The 16,410-nt window shown below is 40.8% G+C and overlaps 1 long non-coding RNA gene across 5 annotated transcripts; it reads right to left on the reverse strand.

The window, feature by feature from the left end:
• Nucleotides 1–2,097: 2,097 nt before the first annotated feature.
• LOC123103616 (uncharacterized) lies at nt 2,098–5,681 on the reverse strand. 5 transcript variants are annotated; one of them, XR_006449875.1, is made up of 5 exons: nt 4,948–5,678; nt 4,182–4,305; nt 3,513–3,598; nt 2,898–3,023; nt 2,098–2,380 (listed from the first exon to the last, which is right to left on the reverse strand). It is a non-coding gene; the product is annotated as an uncharacterized lncRNA (long non-coding RNA). The 5 variants fall into 5 exon arrangements; XR_006449876.1 differs by having other exon boundaries at nt 2,898–3,598; nt 4,948–5,681; XR_006449877.1 differs by having other exon boundaries at nt 3,513–4,305; nt 4,948–5,675.
• Between the last annotated feature and the right edge of the window lie 10,729 nt (nt 5,682–16,410).

The following is a 16,410-nucleotide window of genomic DNA, read 5'->3' on the forward strand; positions in this document are numbered from 1 at the left end:
AAGTACCAAACGCATGACACCTCCGAGTTCAGCACACGTTCAGCTTGATGATGTCCCATGAACTCTGATCCAGCAGAGCTTCATGGGAGAGTTTCGTCAGCATGACGGCATGATGACGGTGATGATGATGCTACTGACGCAGGGCTTCGCCTAAGCACCGCTACGATATGATCGAGGTGGATTATGGTGGAGGGGGGCACCACACATGGCTGGGAGAGATCAACATATCAACTTCTGTGTCTAGAGGTGCCCCCTGCCCCCGTATATAAAGGAGCAAGGGGGGAGGCGAGCCGGCCCCTGTAGGCGCGCCAGGAGGAGGAGTCCTCCTCCTAGCAGGAGTAGGACTCCCCTCTTTCCTACTCCTAATAGGAGGGGGAAAGGAAGGGGGAGAGGGAGAAGGAAAGGGGGGGGTGCCCCCTCTCCTAGTACAATTCGGACCAGAGGGGGAGGGGCGTGTGGCCTGCCCTAGGCCAGCCCTCTCTCTCTCTCTCTCCACTAAGGCCCATAAGGCCCACTATTTCTCCGGGGGGGGGGGGGTCCGATAACCCTTCGGCATTCCGGTTTTCTCCGAAACCACCCGGAACACTTCTGGTGTCCGAATATAGTCGTCCAATATATCGATCTTTATGTCTCGACCATTTTGGGACTCCACGTTATGTCTGTGATCATATCCGGGACTCCGAACTACCTTCGGTACATAAAAAAAACTCATAATACTGATCATCACCGAACTTTAAGCGTGCGGACCCTACGGGTTTGAGAACTATGTAGACATGACTGAGACACGTCTTTGGTCAATAACCAATAGCAGAACCTAGATGCTCATATTGGCTCCCACATATTCTACGAAGATCTTTATCGGTCAAACCGCATAACAACATACGTTGTTCCCTTTGTCATCGGTATGTTACTTGCCCGAGATTCGATCGTCGGTATCTCAATACCTAGTTCAATCTCGTTACCGGCAAGTCTCTTTACTCGTTCCATAATACATTATCTCGCAACTAACTCATTAGTTACAATGCTTGCAAGGCTTATAGTGATGTGCATTACCGAGTGGGCCCAGAGATACCTCTCCGACAATCGGAGTGAAAAATCCTAATCTTGATCTATTCCAACTCAACAAGTACCATCAGAGACACCTGAAGAGCACCTTTATAATCACCCAGTTATGTTGTGACGTTTGGTAGCACACAAAGTGTTCCTCCGGTAATCGGGAGTTGCATAACCTCATAGTCATAGGAACATGTATAAGTCATGAAGAAAGCAATAGCAGTAAACTAAACGATCAAGTGCTAAGCTAATGGAATGGGTCAAGTCAATCACATCATTGTCCTAATGATGTGATCTCGTTAATCAAATGACAACTCATGTCTATGGTTAGGAAACTTAACCATCTTTTATTAATGAGCTAGTCAAGTAGAGGCATACTAGTGACACTCTGTTTGTCTATGTATTCACACATGTACTAAGTTTCCAGTTAATACAATTCTAGCATGAATAATAAACATTTATCATGATATAAGGAAATAAATAATAACTTTATTATTGCCTCTAGGGCATATTTCCTTCAGAGTGTTGGGGAGACTATCATTTGAAGCACAAGAGCAAGGATTTCATGATCAACACACACTACACCACAACACCAATGCAATGGCATAAAATCTACCGGGAGAACACAATTAAGAGGGCAGATAAACTGCCAGGAGAGAGATTTTCCCGGCAGATAGAACAGCCACATCAACGGCTACCGGAGATTAGTTGTCCCGGTAGATAAACAATCCCCGACAATTTTTCTGCCCCGGCCATTTTTTCTGCCGGCAGTTGATTTTCTCCCGGCAGACACATCATGGCATAGCAATTGTAATTTACCGGTAGTTTCACTGCCTGCACAAGTGCATTTAGCCGGCAGGTAATATGCCATGACATGCTTTCTAACAAGCAATCTAAACTATTCTGGGCACAATATATATCCTGATTAAATATCCAACCATTATGTTAAAACTGTCATGACAGATCACACAACTTATACATACAGTTCAATTAAATCACATGTAAGGCCTCATTCAATAACAGAAATAGACCAAAACCATATGCTTTTAACGCATGCATGAACCGTACATATATAATGACATTGTGCCTCAAAAGGCAAAGTACATATGTTTAAGGTAAAGAAATCGTGCCACACAACCAAAATAGGCATACAATGGCTCGTGTGCTGAAACGACCACCAAAATGAGCAGTGTAAAACTTGCCAATATCTGGAGGTTCAACAAACAAGGCATATTATATAATCACTCCAGCAACTTGAAGACCTTCAAAACCTCCAGCAAGTTCTCGATATTCCAAACCTCCATCAACTTGTGTATCTTTGAGAAACCTGCATCAAATCAGAAACTCAAAAATGGTGCTATTGTTTCAGATTATAAATCAACACATTAGAGATTTGGATGTGCTGCAGTTTAACTTGTCAGCATAAAACTCTTCTAAATGTGCAACACTTCATCACAACAACAAGCAGTGATTATTACATACATAATTAGATCAAGCAGAAATTATTTGCGCTTCACATGCAAAAATCTTCTATTGGCAAATATGGCAAAACAAGAATGTGTAACATTGTTGCTTGCTTGTCCAAGTGCACCAAAGAAAATAGATTGCACTAATTTCATGAATAAACTTTCAGATCTGATATGGAAGAGTCAAAACCTAGTACAAAAGAAATAATCCACAAAACAAAATTGAAAACCCAGAGGATTGTACAGAAAAAAATATTGTAACCACCCAAGCCAAGGCAAAATTTTGTACATGACCAAATATTTGGCATGGTGGATCTTGACACAAAACAAATACATTGATAGATCATTAATGCAGAATATGTTCAAGATGTTACATACCTTAAATGAGTCTTCCAGCCGCTCTTTGAGGCCCATAACATGAGGGATGAGAATTTGGATCAACGGAAATTGTTCAGGAATGCCACAAGAATCTCGAGATAGTAAAATGTATCAACTCAAAGGTAACTGGCAATTTAGAGAAATGTGCATTATTAGCAAGCTGCTGACAAAAAACAGAAACATGAAATTGGCTTTGACTGGAACTTGTTGGAATATGAAGCCCAAAACTTGTAGAAACCCTCATATCCCAGTTCCATATGTGTTCCCTGGAAACTCCCAGATTTTTAATGACTTTGAGCAAATATCAATAATTGATTTGCATTCTTTCTTTGAACTTTTGTTAATCACCAATTGTATTTGCGCGTGGAACTGAAAGCCTACTATTCATATTGTAAGTCTGCTCTATTTCATAGGTCACCGAGAAACAACGGACAATTTAAGCACTCAATTTAATATACATGAAATTACAACAAGGACTAGCTTATTAATAAGGAATGCCAACAAACAATGAAACTAAATATAAAACCATGACAATGGAGGGAGCATCGGATTCCATGCGAATATTTTTTTATAAAAACTTCATAAACAACAATGTGAAGTATTAGTATTACATACATACTAGTGTGTTTGAACATAAATCCCCACTCCAGCAGCATCAGAGCCTCATGATTCTCAGTTTCCGACATATAGTGGTAAACAAGCTGTAAATGATGCATGGACAGGTATACCTTAATAGCTAAAGAGTACGTGATGACTCATTCAACTGCGTATAGGAAAAGGCCAATAGCATACAAATTATAGGAGGATACATAGATAAAGGCGAGTGAAAAAATACAGAAACAGTGTATGTACATTGGGTATTTTAGAAAGAAAAGGAAGAGCAAGCTTGGCTTCATGGAGAACTTGGAAGACTTGATTACCCAAATAGCAATTTTTACACATGGGGGCATCAACTTGCAGAGTATGTTTTGAAAACTACTGCAAAAATCAACTTTGAAAGGCTGGTGAAAAGGGTAAACCACTTGTGTAGAAGTCTGAGCTACCATATTACAAATTCTATGAAGCTCATCAACTCTAAAAGGCTGGTGTAAAGGGTGATCCACTTGTGGTACAAGTTCTATCAAGATCTCCCAAGTTCTCTAACCAAAGTTACATCAATAGAGAATAGCAAAAGGGATATTGCCCGAGTGGGCAAAAGTACTGCATGTAAGAGAAGAATGCCACAATAAAACATCATATGTTTAGGTGCATGGATATCACAACCCACAAAATTTAGGAACCCACCAACGAGCATGCAGTCAGCATCCTTGCTTCATAGGTAACAACATACTCCTGGTACCTAAGAGCATCCGCCCTAAACAATCAGTGTGCCTGTCTCCTGTTGATGTTTTGCAAGAACTGATTTTTCCTGTAATACCACAATTTTAGTTATGAATCTGCTTCCTTGAAATATACATCTATTTTAGAGGAAAACAGAAAAGGTGCTATAGTTACACAAAGTTCCATGAATAAGGTTAGGAGCATTTACTTATACTCTTACAGAGGCAGAATGCTATATAATGGAAAATACTGTATAAAAGTTGCACATCACGTAAAAAATGCACAGTAGACCACTAACAGTAGCAAGATAATGATGCACCCTAACATCATAAACAAGTTCAGGGTAAACCTAACAAACAAAAATTCAGGATGGAAGTCTAACATACTGGATACATGGACCATAAAATTTGGTTGTATACAGAAAATTCATAAACCAGTAATCCATGAACATGTAAAAAGATCTCCGAATCTGGCCAGTTTTAAGGGCATTTGGATTTTTACTTACCGAACATATTCTGCAGTTTTCCAGACAAAAAACAACCTAAATTGCCGCCTATAGCGATGCAATGACAATTGCAAGAAAGAACAGACATGTTATAACGCCCAACAGTTTAAACGTCTTGCAAACACATGAACAGAGCAAGTAAAAGACCACACTGGAAACCAGGCAATCAATGAGAACTGGGTCAAGTTATGAGAAGCAGATTACCAAAGAATACAGATAATATACCAGAAAATTTGGCCAGCTTTCCGCCAATCGAAGCTTCATGTCAATACACTGCATCTCTGACTAAAACTGCTACACTGAATAATAATAGAAGTTAGCAAACAAATCTCACCTACCAAATGCTCTCGGTTGGGGTAGGAAAGTAGAGGAGGCAGCGCTGCCTAGATTTAGGATGTTGAGGAGGCAGAGCTGCTCGCTGGAGGAGACGAACACTCCGCTGCTTGGGTAGAGGACGTAGAGGAGGTGGCCCTGCTTGGTGCTCGTTTGTCAAGTTCTGCTTGGAGGAGGGGGCTCACGGAGTAGGGTGGTGCCAATGGAGCGTTGGGCGGAGAACGGTGGTCGGCGTTGGAGTGCCTGCGGCTTAGATCTGTATTAGTTGGGTGATAGGCGGTGCTGCAATAGGGTGTTGGGGATGACGGAAGTAGTGGTCGGGGTGGTTGAGAACATAGACAGGGGTGGCGGTGGCGGCGAGGGCATCTCCGATTGGGGGCGGCGGCGGCGCGGGCATCTATGGTTGGGGGCGGTGGTGGCGCGGGCATCTATGGTTGGGGGCGGTGGCGGCGCGGGTATCTCTGATTGGGGGCAGGGGCGGCGGCGGCGAGGGCACGCCGAGTCAATTTGGGTATCCACTTGGAGGAGACGGTGATTTGGGAGATTGGGATCCCTTCTATACTTTGTTGGGTGCCAAAAATTTCGCATCTCGCGGGCTTTCCTTGGATAGGGCGCGCTTTGGCTCAAAACTATTTCAGTCTCGCGCCAAAGACAGGTCCCGGCAGAAAATGGTACGTGCTTTGTTCTCCCGGCAGATAACGTGCCCTCTTTGGTGGATGTGGTTGCTGGCAGTTAATGTGTCCTTGTTATACAAGTTCTACCGGCAGTTTTTCTACCGTGAAGTAGTTCTACCGGCAGTAACAAGCTTCCCGGCAGATCTTTTGCCCTTATTCAGGTATTTCTCCCGGCAGTTAATTGCCCCCAATTAAGTGTTGTGGTGTAGTGACATCGTCTATTATCTTTTGGAGAGTGGTGTCTCCTAGATTGGTTAGGTGTTGCTTGGGAGCCTTCAACAAGATGTGGAGTTGAACCAAGAAGTTTGTAAGGGCAAGGAGATTGCCTACTTCGTGAAGATCTACCCGAGTGAGGCAAGTCCTTTGTGGGTGATGGCCATGACAAGGTTGCTTCTTCATGGACCCTTCACGGGTTGAGCCCTTTGTGGACTCATGCAATCGTTACCCTTCATGGGTTGAAGTCTCTATCAACGTGGATGTACGATAGCACAACCCATCGGAACCACGCCAAAAATTCTCCGCGTCTCCATTGTGTTTGCACACTCCAATCCCATCCCTTTACATTATTGCACTTGCATGGTTTACTCTTTCGGCTGATCATACTCTTGCTATGCTTGTGTAAAATATATTGTGTGCCCATTAACATGTGCCAAACTCAACCTTAACTTGAAGAAACTAAAAACTGCCACTTTTACTCTTGCTATGCTTGTGTAAAATGTATGGTGTGCCCATTAACATGTGCTAAACTCCACTTTAACTTGAAGAAACTAAAATCACCCCATCTACACCCTCTTCTCGATCCTTTCAATTGGTATCAGAGCATTGATCTCCATTTCTTTGGTTTTATCACCATTGGAGGAAGATGGACGAGTCTACGTTCGCGAGTATTAGACATAGACTGCCTATTCTTGATGTGGAGTTTTATGGTTCTTGGAAAAATGAAATGCTTGAGATCTTCAATGAATATAATTTGAGCAAGTATATTCTCAGCCCTTTTGTGCCTCCCATTGATCCTTTGTATGCTACCCCTGACGAGTATCTTGACATGGTTCACAATCTTTGAACGGTTAATCTTATCATTAGAGGATTGCCTAGAAATGTGCTTGTTTGCTTGCAAAACTTTGAATGCATATAGACTATATGTAATTATCTTGAGGAACACTTTCCAAATTATTCTTTGAAAAATCTAAATGAAATTCTTCAAAAGTCCATTGCTTTTCACAAGATGAAGCCCAGTGATCCCAAGTTTGATGAATGTCTATTTGACGTCCGTGACCTTATGCGTGCCAAGGGTGATGTTGGAACCATTAGTAGCATAGCATCATCATGGAAACAATTAGAATTCACAAACTTGCACTTTTTCATGGTCATAAATCTAATGAATCACTTGAACTAGGTGATGACTACACACATGACGATGACGAAGATATTGAGCATGACTAGTATGACGGGGATGAAGAATTTGACATCGAATGTGAGAAGACTATGAGGAATCTTAGTCTCATGGCGAATCTTCAGAATTACATATTCGGAGGAAGAGAGTGGATTCTTGATAGTGGATGTACCGATCACATGACCGGAGATAAAGACATGTTCTGTGAGCTTGCCAAAAATGACGGTCCACGCAAGTATGTGACTTTTGGAGACAATTCCAAGGGTAAGGTACTTGGCCTTGGTAAGGTGGCCATATCCGATGATAGCTCTATTCAAAATGTTATGCTTGTTGAATCTCTTGGTTACAATCTTATTTTCGTATCTAGACTAGACTAGCCGGTTTTGCTTTCAATGTTCTATTTACCAAAGTAGATTGGCAAGTGTTTTGTCGAGATAATCATAATATAGTCTTTACCGGCATTCGTAGAGGTGATCTATACATTGTTGATTTCACTAAGAGAGCCCAACCTTGTACTTGTTTAATTGCTAAATATTCTAAATGTTGGTTATGTCATAGAAGGTTAGGACATGTTGGCATGCGAAATCTTGATAAACTCATTAAAGGTGATCATATACTTGATGTTAAAGATGTTATATTTGATAAGGATAGACTTGTAGTGCTTGCCAAGCAGGAAAACACATTGGAGGAAGTCATCCCATGAAGAACATCATGACCATGAGAAGACCATTTGAGCTACGTCACTTGGATCTTTTTGGTCCCAATGCTTATAAGAGCCTTGGAGGTAACTCTTTTGGTTTGGTCATTGTTGATGATTTTTCCAGATTTACTTGGGTGTTATTTCTTGATGACAAGTCGCAGGTTCAAAAGATCTTCAAGAAATTCGCTAAGAAAGCTCAAAATCAATTTGAAGTGAAGATCAAGATGGTTCGAACTGATAATGGAACGGAGTTCAAGAACGCCAATATGGATACCTTTCTTGACGAAGAAGGCATTTCACATGAGTTGTCGGTTATGTACACAACTCAACAAAATGTAGTTGTTCAGAGGAAGAACTGGGCTCTTATTGAGCTGGAAAGAACGATGCTTGATGAATACAAGACGCCAAGACACCTTTGGGTGGAAGTGATGTCTACTACGAAACCTTCTTCTTGTAGACTCGTGTTGTGCCTCCAAGCACAGAGTTTTGTAGGACAATAGCAAATTTCCCTCAAGTGGATGACCTAAGGTTTATCAATCCATGGGAGGCATAGGATGAAGATGGTCTCTCTCAAACAACCCTGCAACAAAATATCAAAGAGTCTCTTGTGTCCCCAACACATCCAATACAATGGTAAATTGTATAGGTGCACTAGTTCGGCGAAGAGATGGTGATACAAGTGTAATATGGATGGTAGATATAGGTTTTTGTAATCTGAAAATATAAAAATAGAAAGGTAACTAGTAACAAAAGTGAGAGAAAACGGTATTGCAATGCTAAGAAACAAGGCCTAGGGTTCATACTTTCACTAGTGCAAGTTCTCTCAATAATGATAACATAATTAGATCATATGGCAATCCTTCTACGTGCGACAAAAGTCACTGCAAAGTTCCTATCGTGGAGAACATAAGATGAAATTGCTTGTAGGGTACGAAACCACCTCAAAGTTATTCTTTCCGATCAATCCATTGAGCTATTCCTATAAGTGTCACAAACAGCCCTAGAGTTCATAGTAAAATAACACCATATGACACATATCAATCAACCCTAATGTCACCTAGATACTCCAATGTCACCACAAGTATCCGTGGGTCAATTATACGATATGCATCAAACAACTTCAGATTCATAATATTCAATCTAACATAAAGAACCTCAAAGAGTGCCCCAAGATTCCTGTCGGAGAAACAAGGACGAAAACGTGCATCAACCCCCATGCATAGATTACCCCAATGTCACCTCGGGAATCCACGAGTTGAGTGCCAAAACATACATCAAGTAAATCAATAGAACACCCCATTGTCACCACGGGTATCCCATGCAAGACATACATCAAGTGTTCTCAAATCCATAATAGTATTCAATCCGATAATAGTGAAACCTCAAAGGTAAAACTCAATTCATCACAAGAAAGTAGAGGGGGAGAAACACCATATGATCCAACTATAATAACAAAGCTCGCGGTACATCAAGATCATGCCAAATTAAGAACACGAGAGAGAGATATCAAACACATAGCTAGTGGTACATACCATCAACCCCGAGGGTGAACTACTCCGTCGTCGTCATGGAGACCGCCGAGATGATGAAAATGGCCACCGGTGATGGTTTCCCCCTCCGGCAGGGTGCCGGAACGGCTCCCGATTGGTTTTTCGTGGCTATAGAGGCTTGCGGCGGTGGAACTCCCGATCTAGGTTTATTTCTAGGGGTTTCTATATTTATAGGAATTTTTGGCATAGGAAACAAGTGAGGGGGGTCCACGAGGCGATGACAAGACAAGGGCGCGCCCTAGGGGGGCGCACCCTCCACCCTTGTGGAGGCCTCGTGGCTCTTTTGGCCCAACTCTTTTGCTTCAGGGGCTTCTTCTGGTCCATAAAAATCACCGTCAATTTTCAGCTCATTTGGACTCCGTTTGATATTCCTTTTTTGCAAGACTCAAAAACAAGGAAAAACAGAAACTGACACTGGGCTCTAGGTTAATAGGTTAGTCCCAAAAATCATATAAAATAGCATAAATGCATATAAAACATCCAAGATAGATAATATAATAGCATGGAACAATAAAAAATTATAGATACGCTGGAGATGTATCAGGAAGCGATTGAGACAGCCTGTCATGCTACAAATTGACTATATCTTCACATGTTTCTCGGTAAAACGACATATGAGGTACTCATCAATAACAAACCCCAAGTTGGATACTTTTGAGTATTTGGTTCAAAGTGCTACATTCTTGATAAGCATCATTGTTTGAAATTTGCTCCTATATCTCATGAAGGTTTTCTACTCGGTTACGGCTGAAACTCTCACACATACCATGTCTACAATAATTTCACCCGAAAGGTTCAAGTTTGATGAATCTAAGGGCTTGCAAGTAGAGCAACTGCCAATTGATGTAGGAGACAAAGACCCTAGGTAACAATTCAGGATTTATCTATTGGGAAGATATGCCCAATGGAGGTGAAGGAGAGTACTTCATCCATTCAAGTGGAAGCCTCAACTTCACATCAAGGTGAACCACAAGTTGACATGGAGGCCTTCACAAGTGGAACATGTCAAGACGAAGGAAATGAGGAAGTAAAACAAGATGATCCACCTCGACCCCCTCTCCATGTCCACAAGCAAACGACAACGCCACCAACAATGAATAAGAATATGTTGATGAGGATGTTCCACCACAACCCAATCAAAAACTCTCATGAGTTAGAGCAAGAGTCTCAAAGAATAATCCCATTGAACAACTCCTCGACGACATCAACAATGGGAGAATCCCTCGCTCTAAAACTCGGCAAACTTTTGTGAACATTAATCATTCATTTCTAGCATTGAACCTATGAAGGTAGAAGAATCCCTTGAGGACCCGGATTGGATAAATGCTATGCACGAAGAGACACAACTTTGAGCAAAACGAAGTGTGGACATTGGTTGAGAAGACCAACAATGATCAAAACATCATTGGAACAAAGTGGGTGTTCCGGACTAAGCAAGATGAGGATGTAAAAGTGGTACGCAACAAGGCCCGTATCATTGCCCAAGGCTACACTCAAGTCGAACATACGGACTATGGTGAGACCTATGACCCCGTTTTAAGACTTGAGTCCATTCCATTTTACTTGCTTATGCCAATCACCATGACATCACCTTATATCAAATGGACATTAAAAGTTCTTTGCTAAATGGTGAAATTGAGAAGGACGTTTATGTTAAGCAACCTCCTGGCTTTGTTAATTCCAATAAACCTAATGATGTTTACAAACTTCACAAAGCTCTTTATGGTCTTAAACAAGCCCCTAGAGCTTGGCATAAATGCTTGACTAAGTTTCCATTGAAAAAGGCTTTGAGATTGGGAAAATTGATTCTACTGTCTTCACTAAAAGGGTTAATGGAGAATTATTTGTGTGCCAAATTTATGCTGACGATATCATATTTGGTTCTACTAACCCCCATTTTAGTGAAAAGTTTGGAAGATTGATGTCAGGAAAGTTTGAGTGAACTCAAATTCTTCCTTGGCTTACAAATCAACCAAACTAAGGAAGGTACCTTTGTCTCACAAAAAAGTATACCAAGGATCTTTTCAAGAAGTTCAACATGCAAGAGAGCAAAGGTATGAAAACATCCATGCCTACTAGTGGACATCTTGACTTGACAAAGGATGGCAACCTGGTTGACCAAAAGGTTACCGATGAATGATTGGTTCGTTATTATATCTTTGTTCCTCCCGTCCCAATATTATGCTAAGTGTGTGCATGTGTGCACGATATCAATCTGCTTCGAAAGAATGTCATCGTAAGGCCGTGAAAAGGATATTGAGATATTTGATTCATACACCAAACTTTGGCATTTGGTACCGTAAGAGGTAATCTTTTGATCTTGTTGGCTATTCTGACTCGGACTATGCCGGTAACAAAGTTGATAGAAAGTCCACTTCGGGTACATGTCAATTTCTTGGTAGATCCCTTGTCTCTTGGTCTTACAAGAAGCAAAATTCGGTATCATTATCCATCGCCGAAGCGGAATGCATTGCCGCAGGATCATCTTGTGCTCAGTTACTTTGGATGACCCAAACTCTCAAAGATTATGGGTTACATGTGAGACATGTTCCATTGCTTTGTGATAATGAGAGTGCTATTAAGATTTCAAACAATCCTGCGCAACATTCTCGAACTAAGCATATTGAAGTTCGTCACCATTTCATTCATGATCATGTTGCTAAAGGAGATATCAATCTTAAGCATGTTCGTACCGACAAGCAATTAGCGGACATCTTCACTAAACCGCTAGATGAAATATATTTTGTCGCTTGAGGAGTGAGTTCAACATCATTGATGCCTCAAATTTGGAATAGAGATTCCATTTGGATACATGCAAGGCACGAGCCTATGTGACTAATCCTTGATATTTCACTTATGATGATGATCATTTGTCTTGGATATATTTCCACCCTTGTATGTTATCTAACCCTTGTAGGTACCTGGACGAGCCTCAATATACGAGATTGCAAATCTCTCACATCTTTGGCAATCTCTACATGACCAAGTATCTTGGTTGTTGATATCAAGGAACAAGTCTACACTCAACATATACTTTGACAACATCTATATGTTGAATTTCCTTGCAAGACTAACCCATGTAGGAAGATGAGCTTCAAATTCATAGGGGTGTTCCCAACTCTTGATGGACCACATCAACATTGAGCATTCACCACAAGTTCAACTACATGATTAAGTTCAACAACAAACCTAAGGTATGTATTTTCCATCTTAGAGAAGCTTTGCTCCAAGTCATGAGTTAAAGCAACTCAACAAGATGTGAATACATTAAGACGCTTAAATGAAAAATGGCACCCCTATTTTGAGCTTAATGATGAGTATGACCTCTGATCAAGTGATCTCACTTTACTCCTAAGTCAATATACTCTAATATAGGTGACTATGTCGCCGACCACCTCTAGATGAAGTTATGTAGTGTTGCCTTTCATTAGTTGCCTTTACTTTGCACTTCTTCTTGCTAATGTGTTTCTCTTCTTAAAAAGAACTTCATCTAGATCATTTTTATCTTTTTGTGATCTTTTCTATTTTCTCTGAGTAAATTCATTGCATACTCTATCATAATTCCTTGAAAATCTTGGTGAAATTTCAATTGAAAGTGAGCCAAGTTGACAGAAATTTTCCTCTGCATTGAACTCGGTCACACCGATCCAAGCCTATCGGCCAGACCGAAGCGCAAGTTCTACTTGTACATAGTTCATCGGTTCCACTGAAACGGACTAACTCGGTCTCACCGATGTGCTCCTTCTACGACTCTGCTATCTCAAAGTCATCGATCGACATAAATTGGTGCCACCGATTTCGCTGATGAGAAAACATTTTTTGCCATCTTATATTATTTATTCTTATCAGCTCCACTCAATGATTATTTCCCTCTACCTACATCTTAAGCTGCATTCTGCTTAATTGTGTCTCTCCAGGACCACACTCACTTGACTCAATCCATGAAAAACCCTTACTGAAAATTTATGTCAAATGAGGGGAGAGAGAGAGCACATCAAAGCCTATCCTTACAAAGCTCTTATAAGAAAGGAAGAGATATGCACTTTCATAAGAGGAGAGAAAGTGTTTTAAGAGGGGAGAGACATGTCAACTATTATTTAGTTATTATTTTGCTTTGAGCTTACATTGCTATAATCTCATTTTGCTCTGAAAATCTATTTCACTATGATGAGATATTGATGAGTCTTAGCTTGACTATAGCTTTCTCTGATTGTTTCTCACCCTACCTAATCCCATTATCTAGTACTAGATTCAAGGGGAGAGGAAGTCCATAACAATCCTTGGAATTTATTTCAAATCCTTAACTCTTTGGGGACATGTCTATACCTAAATGAATTCTCACTGTGTGATACTTACCTATTACATGTCATCTTAGTCTTGGTATTATTGTGGATCTTGAAATCACATTCTTGTTTGAAGTTCTCTTGTGTTATTTAACCATGTTTTCTCAAGTTTGCTTCTTCAAGAGTCTGTTCAAGGAATACAAGGTAAGTATATGCATCTCACTCATGTGCATGATGATCTCTTGCTTTCGCACATATTGTTTGCAATAGGGAATCATAAACATGAAGGTACATATCACATCACTTTCTGCTCTGATGCATATTACCAAGATACATGTAACTCATCTGTAACATCCCAAATTTTCAATTTGGAATGTTATACATTAGATCATCAATGCATATCATATTTTATATTGCATTTTGGTTGATCCTAGAAATTCTACGCAACTCAATGACCAACGGAGAGAGTTGGGGATTTCGCTATTTTCATATTTGAGTTCTCTCAAATTTTGAGAATAGGATCATTTGATTTTATTTATTTTATCATCAATTATTTCTATTACAAAAATATGAGAGAGGGAATAAAATGACTTCCCAAAATAAAGAAATATTGAGGATTTAATAATAAAATCAAATAATATTTTATTTCGGAGTTTTTCGGTGTTTTTATTTGAATTTAGGAAAAAATGAGTTTTTCAAAAATTGCATTTAGGGCCCAAATAAATGTTCACTTTGTCGGGCTTGATTTTAGAAGCCCGGCAAAATTTATTTTGGGATCTTTGAGTCCGTTTAGTATTTCTTTTTATTTTTCTTCCGAGCGTAATTATTTTTTTTAAAAAGGGAACCGACCTACGGGCCGTGTCTAACTAGGAATCCCGCTCGTAGGGGCTTTATAAGCCGGCCCACCCGGGGGGGGGGGAACCCTAGCCCCGTGCCCCGCCCCAGCCACACACCCGCGCCGCCGCCGCCGCCCGCGCCGCTCGCCGCCCGCCGGAGCCGCCGACCCGCCGCGCCGCCCGCCGGAGCCGCCGCCCCACCCGCACGCTCGCCGAGGTTCGCCGCCACCTCGTAATCCATGTCGCCCATTTTTTTTTAGAAAACCGATTGGTTTTCCGTCGGTTTATTTTCGTTTTTTAGTTTTCATTTTTTATTCGATCGTTTTTTTTTCGGTTTAGGTTAAATAGCGAGCGTTCGCTCGTTTGTTCGTTTAAACGGACACGTTCATCGTTTAGATCTAGATAAGGAACGTTTGTTCATTAATCCGTTCGTCGTTTTTCTTTTTCTTGGATTTTCCGCGGTTATTTTCTGATCGCGATTCCTGATCCGATTTTCGTTTTAGTATAACTTTTCGCTCGTTTATTGGAATCAGGCGATTCAAGCGCCTAGAGTTTCGTCTCGAAACCCTCTATCCGTTTAACCAACTTAAACAAGATTTTTATACTGTAAAATTTTCCCTAGATCCAGATTGCTAGAACGAAGTTGTTCTCTTTCGCCGTTTGACTTTCGTTGCTTTGTTCGATTCGATTTTTTTGCCAACCGGAGTTCTTAAGTTGAACCTTCTGGTTAGATCTCTTATTTGAGTTTTACCTGTGCGTTAGATGAGTACTTATTGTATGCTTGTTTGTTTGTCTGCGATAGAATACCTGGAGTGCGTCGTCTGTTACTTCGAATCGTTAGGTTTCGCGGATCATCAGCAAGGCAAGTAACACTTTGATCATACCTTTTCTACTACCCAGTTTTATTGCATTAGATCAAACCTCACACATTGCATGATTAGGATCTAATTAAATTGTGGGATGGGAAGTAGATGAGGTAGTACCTATTACCTATTTATTATCAAACCTTTGGGAGTTACTTCTACGTTTGCTTATTATGCCATGCTATGCTAGTAGACGTGTATTGGGTGAGTGAAATCCATGACAGATGTGAGATTGTTAATTAATGGTTTATCTAAGGTGGCAACTTAAACACACATCTGGGTGGATTGAGGCACCTGGGTATTCCAGGACTTGCCTGTTTTCTTTTGGACCGCCACCTAGGCTCAAAGGGATCATGAGACTATTCATACTAGAAACTTCCGTGTGCAGCCGCAAGCTATTATGGGCTCTAGCATAGTTGACTAAGCCATGCAAACTCTTACAGTGGTAGACTAGCAGATGTAGGGGATGTAGGTGGTACGATCTACCCGATCGTAAGGTGCTAGCGCTTCTGAAAGACTATGTCTCGGTTATCCGTCTTCTCAAACATCATGTAGTGCGAGAAACCAAACAGAGGCGATCGAGTCTTGTGGGGAAAAGTGTGCAAACCTCTACAGAGTGTAATAAACTAATCGTGGTTAGCCGTGTCCCCGGTTATGGACAACTTGAGTATCTAGTACCTGGATTTTCATGTGAATCTCAACATGTTACTCTAAATTTAATTTTGTTGGGTTATGTTTAATGATGATGCTTAATTGGGATTGAGAATGCTGTCAACCATTCTCAATGTTTAACAACCACCATGATAGTAATTAAATTCATTCCTTCGGAGTAGGGAAAAATTGGCTTTACGCAAAACTGTAACCATAGAGCTTTCCACCAGCCAAATATGCATATAGTATAGCTGTTTCATTCCATTACTCTCTATGTGTTACCTTGCCAGCATATTCCATGTGCTGACCTGTTTTCGGGCTGCAACATTAATGTTGCCGACTTTTTAGACGACAATTAAGGAGTTTTTAGGTCGTGGTTCTATACTCAGTGATGCCGTTGGAGTT

Source organism: Triticum aestivum, chromosome 5A (genome assembly GCF_018294505.1).
Source record: "Triticum aestivum cultivar Chinese Spring chromosome 5A, IWGSC CS RefSeq v2.1, whole genome shotgun sequence".
NCBI classification, from domain to species: domain Eukaryota; kingdom Viridiplantae; phylum Streptophyta; class Magnoliopsida; order Poales; family Poaceae; genus Triticum; species Triticum aestivum.